The following is a 10,244-nucleotide window of genomic DNA, read 5'->3' on the forward strand; positions in this document are numbered from 1 at the left end:
CTCAACCTCCTTTTTCCTTGCTTTTCCAGCCCTGGGGGATGCCAGAAGCCCCAGGCTGGCAGAGCTGGGCTGCTTTGGGTTTTAGGCACAGCTTCCTTCAGCCAAGCCCAGCAGTGCAAGGGGGTCTGGGGAGGGCCAGGAGCTGTTTCCCCCCACCACGAGGAGCCTCTGTGCCAGAGGTTTTCCAGCCCCCCGGGATACCTGGGTCTTGCCAGTCCTCTGGAGCTGCTGAATTTTGTCCCTCAGGCAGAGCTGTCACCTCCTTCCATCCAAAATAAAAATGACAAGCTCACTGATTTGTCCCAAACTCCCTCTCAGGGAGGGCAGGCATTAGATGTGGGCTGTTGTTTCCTCTTCAGATCTCACAGTTCTGCAGGTTCCAGCAGCTCCCACTGCCATGGTGTGGCCCTGCCTGTCCAGCTCACCTCAGCTGCCTCATCCCAGCCCTGGTGACCTTGCAGCAGCCCAGGGATGTCCGGGTGCCCCAGGCAGCCGCTCCCAAGAGTCCGGCTTTGGCTGCCAAGCCCTGTGTCCGGAGGCTCGGCCAAGTTTTCAGAGCTGTGCTGGAGGTGCTGGGCTCCAGGGGATCCCGGTGATTCCGGGCAGAGCAGAGTGTGCCAGGACAGTGAGATGTTCCTGCTTAGCATGAAACAAAATCCTGCAGTTTTGGTGCCTGGGGAGATGCCCTGCATGTGAGAGGTGTCCTGGAGTGGCCAGGCAGAGGGAGATGGCTCCTCCAGCCCCCAACACCCCCTGGCACCCCCAGCCAAGCTCGGAAGTGCTGGCAGTGCTGTGTCCAGACCCTGTTCCTCCAGAAAGCCGTGGGTCAGCTACAGCAAGCAGGAGCCCCAGCTTTGGGCAAGGCTCCAAACCAGCTCACCCCGTGCAGGGTTTGCCTGGAGGGGAGCAGGAGCAGCACTGTCCTTGTTGCTCTGGCACATGTGGGATTTAGGGCACAGCCAATTCCTCATTCAGCCTGATCCAGCTGGGATGCCACTGGCTGTGCTGGGTTTTGGGGACACATTGAATTCTCCTTACAGCCACCTACAGACCCACAGCCCTGAGCCCCAACACCCCCCTAAACCCCATTTTCAGCCAGGCTCAGAGTGCAGCCCCAAAGCAGCCCACAGTCTGTCCCTCTCTTGGAGGCAGGGGGAGAAAATGGGAATGGATTTTTTTACTAATTTGATTTGAAAACCCCTTTTATCCCTGAGTGATTCAAAAGAAAAGGATTTCAGCGACCCCCTGCTCTCCCTTGCTGTTTTAAATTTAATTATGGGAAACAATTTTAATTAGTATCGACAGATATTCCGGAAAATAATTATGGGCAAACCTGTGCTTCTTATATCTGTTTAACCTGCGAATCTCCCAGCCCATCTCAGAGACCCAGGCTGAATTTCGGGGGTTTATCTGCTTAATAAAAGGCTCCTGGGGAAGCTGAGCTGGCTAACGAGATAACAGGCTGCTCACATCTGGGTCACAACTTCAGTTTTTGCCGTGGGCAAAGGAGACAAGAGAGAAATCACTGTCAGGATGTGGCCAATCTGTTGTGATCTGGGGCTCCGGGCAGGGGTGAGGGGGCTGATCCCACTCCAGCCCCGTGCAGGGGATGCTGAACGCCCTGGCAGCTCCGGGAGGAGCGCTGAGTGCAGGGCGAGCTGCAGCAGCAATTATCGCAGTGCCATAAAAAACCAATAATACGATTTCCTAAAGGTTTCCGTCCGGGCGCCTCGTCCCTGCGCTCGGTCCCTGCTGGCAGCGGGGCTCCGGAGCCACTGTCACACAGGCAGGCACCGTGTTTGCAGATGGAAAAGGGAGATCGATGGCTCCGAGCGTGGCTGGAGGCGGCGGAGCAGGATGCCAGCGAGACTCCGGCCGGCAGGAAAGGAGCTCCCAAGCACAAACACGGGCAGAGGCAGCGCCGGCAGGAGCGCGCAGGTTATTTCAAGTTCAGAGAATGCGGTGGATAAACAGAGCGTGGGGCAGGGTCAGCACACGGACACAACGCACGCAGGAAAAAGGGGGTGAGGTGTAAGCGGTTTGGGTATCTCCATAAAAGCATGGACACAGCTCCTATGGGGAAACAGAGGCAAAACAGAAGGGATTTGGGTATCTGGAGGCACAGCCTGGCTAGGCCGGCCACAGGTACTTATTTTTGGAAATGTGGCTCTAATTATCCGCTATAAGCAGGCAGGGCAATGGTGGTGCTGCATCCCCACCACTGGATGCCTTTAAATCACAGCTGAACATCTGTCTTGAAGACATGCTCCAGTTCAGGCAGGAATTCCAGCCAGGCAACAGGAATTACCATCCAAGGGTGAACATCACTGCAATCCATGAACCACCGTCCCTCTCATTGCTCCCCTAGCACACGGAGCAGACAGAACTGCTGGGTTTGGATGGGCTGTGTTAGCAGGGACAGCGGGGTTTGGATGCTGGGAAGTCCTTTGGCCGGGCTGCCTTAGCCGTGGCACTTTCCTGATGCTGGGAGAGGGAACAGCAGCCAGCAGAGGGATGCAGGGGCATGTGGGAACCACAGCGGGGTCATCCCAGCGATGGATCGGCACCATCCCCTGCTGCAGCAGAGCTGGGCACCTCTGCCACGAGCTCTGGGAACACGTGAGCCCCCTAACCCTGTCAATAGGGACCTCTAAGTGGGATTCCGGGCAAAATCCCACACTCCAGCAGGCGAAGGCGGCTGCTCCGTGCTGGAAGGTGCCGGCTGGCAATAAGAGTTTTACTGCTTCCTGTTGTGCGAGACATCTGACGGCAGGCCGGGGCCGAAAGCTGGTGCAGCATATGGAGTGCCCCCCTCGCTCCCTCCCTCCCTCCCTCCCTCCGCTCCTTGTTTACAGAGTCTCCCTGGGGATGGGCCGCGCAGGCTTTTCCAGCTCCGAGGGGAAGGCAAGGATATTCACCTCGCTCCCCCCACCCCAAAAGCCTGTTCCCATTAAGGCAGGGAAACCCAAATGAGGCACGCGAGGTGGAAATGCGGCGCTGGCACTGGGAATGCTGAAGGGACCCTCTCCAGGGAATCCCTGTGGGGACAGCAGCCAGTGCCAGGGAGTCACCCCAACCCCAACCCCAGCCCTTCATTTCCCATCAGGGAGACGCTGGGGGTGGCAGGAGGGTGTTTAGGCACCCCATTGTCCCCCAGGCAGCACCACAGGCCTGGAACACCCTCCCGTGACGGCTCTCCTGCCCAGAATAACCATCCCCACCGGCGGCGGGGGCGGCCGGCACGTGGCAGCCAAAAAAAGCCACGGAGGGAGCGGGGGCGGAGGGGACCCCGCGGGGCTTTGGCCACAATCCCCGGCTCCCCGGCGCGGGCAGGGCCAGGTTGGCAGCACCGGGGCTTCTACAGGAGCCGAGCATCCCTCTGGGACCCCCCGGGAGGGCGAGGAAGGCGATGCCAGGTGGGATTTATGAGGTGTGGAGCTGTCCCAGGGTCCTGTTGCACCCCAGCAGCAATCCAGCTCTGGGATACACCCTCAGCACATCCCGCCCCAAATCCTTGCCCTGAACACCCGGGAGCTGGGGCCTTTCAGGTGCCTGTCGCTATGGAAACCGCTTCTCACCGCGCTGGTCCAGGCTGAGCCTGCCGGAGCTGTGCCTGCCCGAGGGGGGATGCTCAGGTGAGGCTCGGGAAGGCGATTCCTGCAGGTTCCAGCTGCAGCGGGATCAGGGAAGGCCTCCCCGAGAGTCTCCTGGGGAAAGAAGAGGTTCTGTAGGGAATAGTGATGGGCTTTTTTAATAGCTCGTTGGTGGTTTTAGAGGCTTGGTGAAGATGTTTAGCACAGAGGAGGGCTCTGGGCTGGACCCACACAAATGATCCTACTGGTGTTCCCTAAAGCCTTCACTGCTGGGGGACAGGGAATCTGCAGTGCAACCCCCTCTTGCCCCCCTGTCCAGCCAGGAAAGGGCTCTTTGGCTTTAAAAAACTGGCTTTGTTCTGCACACGATCCCCTCTGCACCCCGATCCCATCGAGCACCCCACCAGCCCAGGGACTGGGTTTGGGATTGGGGTGGGAGCAGGCAAGGCATTTCCATTCTCCTGCAGAGAAAAAGCCCCTCAGGGCCCCCACTTTTGGGGGGACTCTAGCACCACCCCCAAGAGCAGATGCTGCAGATTCTGAGTGCCTGGGGGTAGGATGGGACCTGTCCTGTCACCTCTGGGGTGACACAATCTGCCCTCACTGACCACCTGCCAGTGCCCTGGCACAGAAATGGGATTTTCCAGGGCTTTTTCCCAGTTCCCCTCCACATACCAACCCCTACAGGTCCACAGGGTTATGGAATTTCCCTGGCTGCTGATTTGGGCCACTTGGCTTCATTTTGGGAACTTCTTCAGGGGCACTTTTCCCACCAGCCCTGCTCCTCACACACACCTTGCCTGGCTCCCCACAAGCTGCTGAAAAGATGGAAGAAGCTTTCAAAGCCAAGGGAAGGTTGGGATTTTGGAGCTGGTAACATTTTTAAGAGCTGCTCTGAGTCCAGGCAATGATGGTTTTGCCTTTAATATTTAATGTTTTTTTTTTTATTGAACACACGTGCAAGGGAGCGTTCAGAGCTGCTGCAGGAGAGCTGGGCACTGCAGGAACACCACGGCCAGCCTGACCCAGCAGCGTGGGGCTGCTTCAAAGCCAAGGTTGCCAGAAGGGCATTTTCCAGCCTGTAGGAAAGGCAAAACCTTGGAAAACTGCAATGAAAAAGCCACTTGGACCAGCACAGCAGGAAATGCTGGGGAGAGGATCCTGCACAGCAAAGATGAGCCCTTTTCCAGCAGGAGCAGCACAGTTTCCCCCGAGGTTTCCAGGTACAAAGAGCTGCTGTTGCTGGAGTGTTTGCAAGTGGGAAAGGTGAAAGTCCTTTTTCTGTGTCCGAAATCTCCAGGGGGTTGGCTCCTGCTGGCTGCAGGCTGCACAGAGACCTCTGGGATAATGAGATCCTGGAGCAGCAGCACCAAGGGAGCCCACAGCTGTGTGATACCCAGGAAGAGCAAGGGGGAAAGATCCAACCTGGGACAGACCCGGGGATGTGGTCCTGTGGTTCTCAGCTCCATCATCCTGGCCGTGGGTCAGGACAGGCAAGAGGGAGTCCTACGCCTGTCCCCAGGCAGAGGCCACCCCACAGATGCAGCTGTAGGATGTGACTGAAGGGTGATGCTCCTGAAACCACCCCTGCCCAGGGCAGCACAGCCATGGAGGGGGTGTGGGGAGGTTTTTGAAACCTTTTCCTCCTCCGTGGTCTCTGCGAAGGCAAAACAAAGCCTCTGACACCATTTCTCAGGCACAGCCCCAGCAGAGCACAAAGAAAAGGGATATTTCAGAGACAACCCGCAAGCAGCTGATAACCCCTGACCTCTGCCTGCAGAAACAGGAGGTGGCTTGGAAGAGAAGGTGCAGAAGGCGCCAATCCCCCTGGGAGAAACAAGGACCTGGTCACCCCAGCAGGGCCAACACAGCCATAGGGAACAGAGCCCTGAGGTGAGAGGAGGCAGGAACAAACACGCTGTGGTTTGGGGGTTTTTTGCTAAAGTTTCAGTTCTGCAGCCCCAGTTCATGTTCCCCCAGCACAAGGACTGGTGTCTGAGTGGCCGCCCCGACATGGGGCTCTGCCCCTGCTCACAGCACTGCACACTCGGCGAGCTCCCCACCTGAGCTCTGCCAGCAGGTGCCGAGAGGGGGCTGGAGCACAGGGGCAGCATCACTTTTCATTTGCATCAGCAGGAGGAAGAAGAGCAGCAGCAGCAGCGCCAGACTCCAGTGGCTTCTGAGGGAGGGAAGGAGGTGTCCTCAGAGGTGTTGTTTGGACAATCCTCTCTCAGGTACAGGGATGGGGCTCTTGGGGATGGTCCTGTGCAAGGTCAGGAGCTGGACTCGTTGATCCTTGTGAGTCCCTCCCAACTCAGCTTTTTCTGTGATTTTGTAGCAGGAAATAGTAATATAGAAGTTAATACTTAGAACTTCAATAGTATAGAATTACAGGACACGAGATCAGCCAAGAAAGTAGGGATGCAGCCACCTCCCTTCAAACATAATCCCAGGAGACACGGAGAGAGCACAAAAGGATCCTGCTGGTGCAGGTCCGTGGCATTCCAAGGGGCCCAGTGAGCTCCATCCCAGCAGGATGCAGTACAAGAGACTTGTCCTTCTTGGAGGCATCAAGATCAGGCAGAACAAACCACTGTAAGATGGGAAATGTTGGATTGTGTCCGCTGATACAGAGCTTTTTGCTCCTAATTCTTCTCCCAGCACCATCAGGGATGCAGAAGGATCAAGCCCTGAACCGTTTTTCCACCTGACAGTGAGATTGCACTCCCTCCCCACTCATCAACCCCAAATATTTCTCCATCCCATCTGAGTCAGAGGCCACTGAGCACAACCCTGAACAGATGTTTGAAGCACAGAAGAGCCGTGATGTGGTGAGGGACAGACTGTGTGCACACAAAAAGGATGTGGGGTGAACTCCCGATGCTGAGAGCTGGCTGATCACTCTCCAGCACGACTCCTGCGCTCAGCTGGTGCTCTTCATCTCCATCCAAACTCCACTGGTTGTCCCACAGAAAGATAAGGATGGGTTTTGGTCCTGTTTTTGCATCTCTTTCTGTTTGTACATCCTCTCCCAGGGAATTTCGCTGGTCTGGCTTTGTTCTGCTCTGTGGCTGGGTTTGTCCATCTCTGAGGTCATCCTGGGAGAGCATCGCTCAACCAGGGCTGCACAGACACTCTGGGGAAGAAAAAGGTCACAGAGGAAATATTATCTACAGTTTTTGTGTTGAAAGGAAAGGGCTTTGCTCCCTCTCGAAGGTAAATCCTGAGTTGCAGGGTGAGGAGGAGAAGGGAATTTGCACATCAAGGTCTTCCCATCAGTGAAGGCTCCTCCAGCCCCGTGGGCAGGCTGTCACAGCCTGTTTGCCTTCTCCAACACATCAAAAGACATTTTAAAACCATTCCTCCTGCACAAATAAATACAAACCCAAACCACTATTTTTTCTGGTTTGCTCTCTTTTCCCCTTTCATCCCTGTGACGTCTTCCTCCAACAAATCCTCCCCTTACATCCCATGAGAGACTGCTCCTGGACAATTTGCAGCTGTGACAGGCCGGGAGGTGCCTGGGGCCTGTCTGCCTGGCTGACAGCTCACACACGCACCCGGCTTTGCCACGGAACGCTTTCATGGCTGGGCTGCCCCGGCCGCGGCGGGCTCCTAACTTCCTTTCCAGGTTTTTCCCGGGATGCTGGACAAACCCCCTTTACCTCCCCCCCACACCCCCAACACAATCCTCTCTCCCCGCCATGATTTTGTGGGGTCACAAAACCCACAGCACGAGGGTTTTGCAGGAAAATCAGCCACAGCCCCGCGGTGCCCGCTGCCCGGATCACCCCCGCCCGCCCCGGGACGTGGCGAGGATGGAATTAGAGCTCCTCGGCGCTGCCGGGAGGCGGAGGGCGCTGCCGGAGCTGGCACCGCTCGGATGCCGGATGCCTCCGGGCACAGGATTTCAAGGGCACGTCACGCTCCAGCCGGGATGCTGCCAGCAGCCCTCCCCAGCGCTGGCTGAGCCACTCGCTTGACTCCTTCCAGCGATTTTTTTTTGGTTGTTGGTTTGTTTTTTGTTTTTTTTTTTTTTTAAGGCAGCTAATTGCTCCGGGGGAGTCCCGGAGTAATGAGAATTGGCAGGAGCGAGCAGATATTAGGTTTATTTACCACCAGTTTTAAATCATTTAGCATAGCAGAAAGGCCGTGGTTCTACAAGCAACGTGTTCTGCTTTGCTCCTGCCGTGGGTCCTGTTAAAAGGGTTTAGTGGTGAGTGGGAACAGGGGTGTCCACGGGGGCTCTGCTCTGCGTCCTGTGGGGTTGGCACAGGGATGAGCAGGGCCAAAAAATGGGGATGAGGATTTGAGCCAAAGCTCATCCCCATCCACAGGAGCTCCCTTGGCTGCAGACTTGGACTCATGAAGGATTTTTGTCCCATTGAAGGCAGCCTGCAGCTTCAGTTTAAAAATAAAGCCTTAAAAAGGCAATTTGGGGAGCTGGCCCGGGGATGCTCCTTGCACAGCAGAACGCGGTTCCTTGGGGATTGCTGAGAAAAGTCGCGGGAGAAGTTAAACTTTCACCCTGGCAATTATTGTAAATCTCTCTGGTCAAGGCCCAGACCTAAAATTAGCCCACGAGCCCTTTTAGAGGTTGGGATTTTTCACTTGATTTTCCAAGTGACCAACCAGCAGCGGAGCAAACCGTGCCCTTCCACACTCAGAGCCCTGGGGTGTTTTTTAATTGCAGCCTCCGTGTTTGATGGAAGCAAGGCCAGGCATTCCAGCCTGGTTTTACACATCCTGAAACAAGCAGCATCCCACAGAGGGAAGGCAGGAGAGAGCCTGTTATGTACCAAAGCCTTTGCAATCACACAGCATTTGTCCTGGTTCATGAAAGAAATCCCAGCCCTTCCCTGGGCTCCTGGTTTTGCTCTTAGTGATGGTTAGTAAAATCTAGGAGTTAGTAAAACCTGGGATGCTGGGCTTTCCGCTGCCTGTATGGGAGCAGCCAGATCCTCTGCATGGCCCTCTCCCTTTTAGGGTGGTCTGGGAGGTCCCGTGGCACAGGCAGGGCACAGCACCAGCCGGGGCTGCCGGACCCGCTCCGTGCAGCTCCCAGCCCTGCTGCCAATCGATAGCGAGTGCAATGAAAACCTTAATGAAATTCCAGCCTGAGAGACTATTGATTGTGTGTTTTCTTTAAAAATGGATATGAATGGGAGAGAGGCTTTTCGGAGGAGAGGCAGCGGAAGGGGGGGAGTGGAAACACATTGTCAGCTGCCATGGGAGCTGGGTGAAGGTGGGTGGCCCAGGCTCACCTGCACTGAGCAGTGGGATCCAGCCTCTCTGTGAGCATCCATTCGTCCCCAGAACACCCCTGGGAAGGAAATTGTAGAATCCCAGAAACATTTAATGGTTTGGGATGGAAGGAGCCTTGAAGCTCATCTCATTCCACCCTTCCACTAGACCAGGTTGCTCCAAGCCCTGCACAACCTGGCCTTGAATATGTGACCAGCCAGTAGCAGGAGGGAGAGCATCCACCCAAAATCACCACAAACCCAGCCATGATGGAGAAAATCAAGAGTCCCTGTCCCAGCTGTGCCTCCTCGGCAGTGCTTTTGGAATGTCCACCTCGGCCCATGTTTCATGCTGCTGCCAAAAACACACCAAAAAAAGAGAAATGTTTAGGAAGATGTTGCTGTGGAGGAAGAAAAAGCAAACGGTGCATCACTGTGCACCAGCCTTACAACAAACCTCCCTCCTTCTCCCCCAAACCAGCCTCTTTCCAAATCTCCCAAGAGTACACCCAGCAGGGTAACAGGACGGTGAGGAAGCATAATAAATAAATAATAGTAATAATAATGACAAACCCCTCCCTCCTCTCCACCTCTTACATAACCAGCATTGTCTTAATCCTACAGGTGCTTCACAGAAGTAAAAAGGATTTGTTCCTCCTGCAAATCCTTTTCTTTTTTTCCCTTTTTTTTTTTAATGGTGACTCATCCTATCATGGACGAGCCATGGGGAGGCTGGGGGGGCTGTGCAGGGTCCCAGAGGCAGTGGAACCCCCAACTCCACCCCTGAAAGCCCCTCTCTGGGCTTGAGTTCCCCTGTCCTGGAGTTTGGTCCATCCAGACCCCACCCTGTCCTGGGGTTCAGTCTGTCCTGAACGCCCTGGCAGGGAAAGTACTCTGAGACGGGCCCCAAAATCCACCAGCAGGATGACAAAGGTGGGCAGAGCCCAAACCTCCCCCTGGAGCCACTCCAGTCACACCACCCTGCCTTGTGCCCCCGGGGAATATGGGTGTGGGGGGGATCACCCCCATCCCCTCTCCTGGGCAGTGCAAGGACAAACGTTGGGTGATAGATGGGTTGGAAAAAAGGCTGTGGCTCCTCTTCAAAGCATGGGGTGCCCTGCCAGGATTTGTGGATCTTGAGCATCTTAGGCGCCTGAAGACTCGGCACCTTGAAAACTTAGGGTGCTGCCCAAGCATTCGCAGTGCCCCCGGGGGAGCTGGGGAGCCCGCGCGAGGATTTAGGGCTCTTCCTGAGGATTTGGGGAGCCATACGAGGATTTGGGGTGCCCGCTGTTGTTTGGGGCGCTCCCGCAGACACCCCCCCATGCCAACCCGCGGTCGGCGGGGACGCATCGATGTCGCTGGGGGTCCCCGTGCGGGCGCGGCAGCGGCGGGGCCGGAGCCGGGG

The 10,244-nt window shown here is 56.1% G+C and overlaps 1 long non-coding RNA gene across 1 annotated transcript; it reads left to right on the forward strand.

Annotated features, from left to right (window-relative positions):
* The first annotated feature begins 5,724 nt into the window (after positions 1–5,724).
* Positions 5,725–6,987, forward strand: LOC121663483. The gene is made up of 2 exons (XR_006015644.1): positions 5,725–5,827; positions 6,255–6,987. It is a non-coding gene; the product is annotated as an uncharacterized LOC121663483 (long non-coding RNA).
* The last annotated feature ends 3,257 nt before the right edge of the window (positions 6,988–10,244 follow it).

The sequence above is a fragment of the Corvus kubaryi genome, unplaced genomic scaffold (assembly GCF_017639235.1).
Source record: "Corvus kubaryi isolate FWS band 111438036 unplaced genomic scaffold, C.kubaryi_AGA036_p1.0 37284, whole genome shotgun sequence".
In the NCBI taxonomy this organism is placed as follows: Eukaryota; Metazoa; Chordata; class Aves; order Passeriformes; family Corvidae; genus Corvus; species Corvus kubaryi.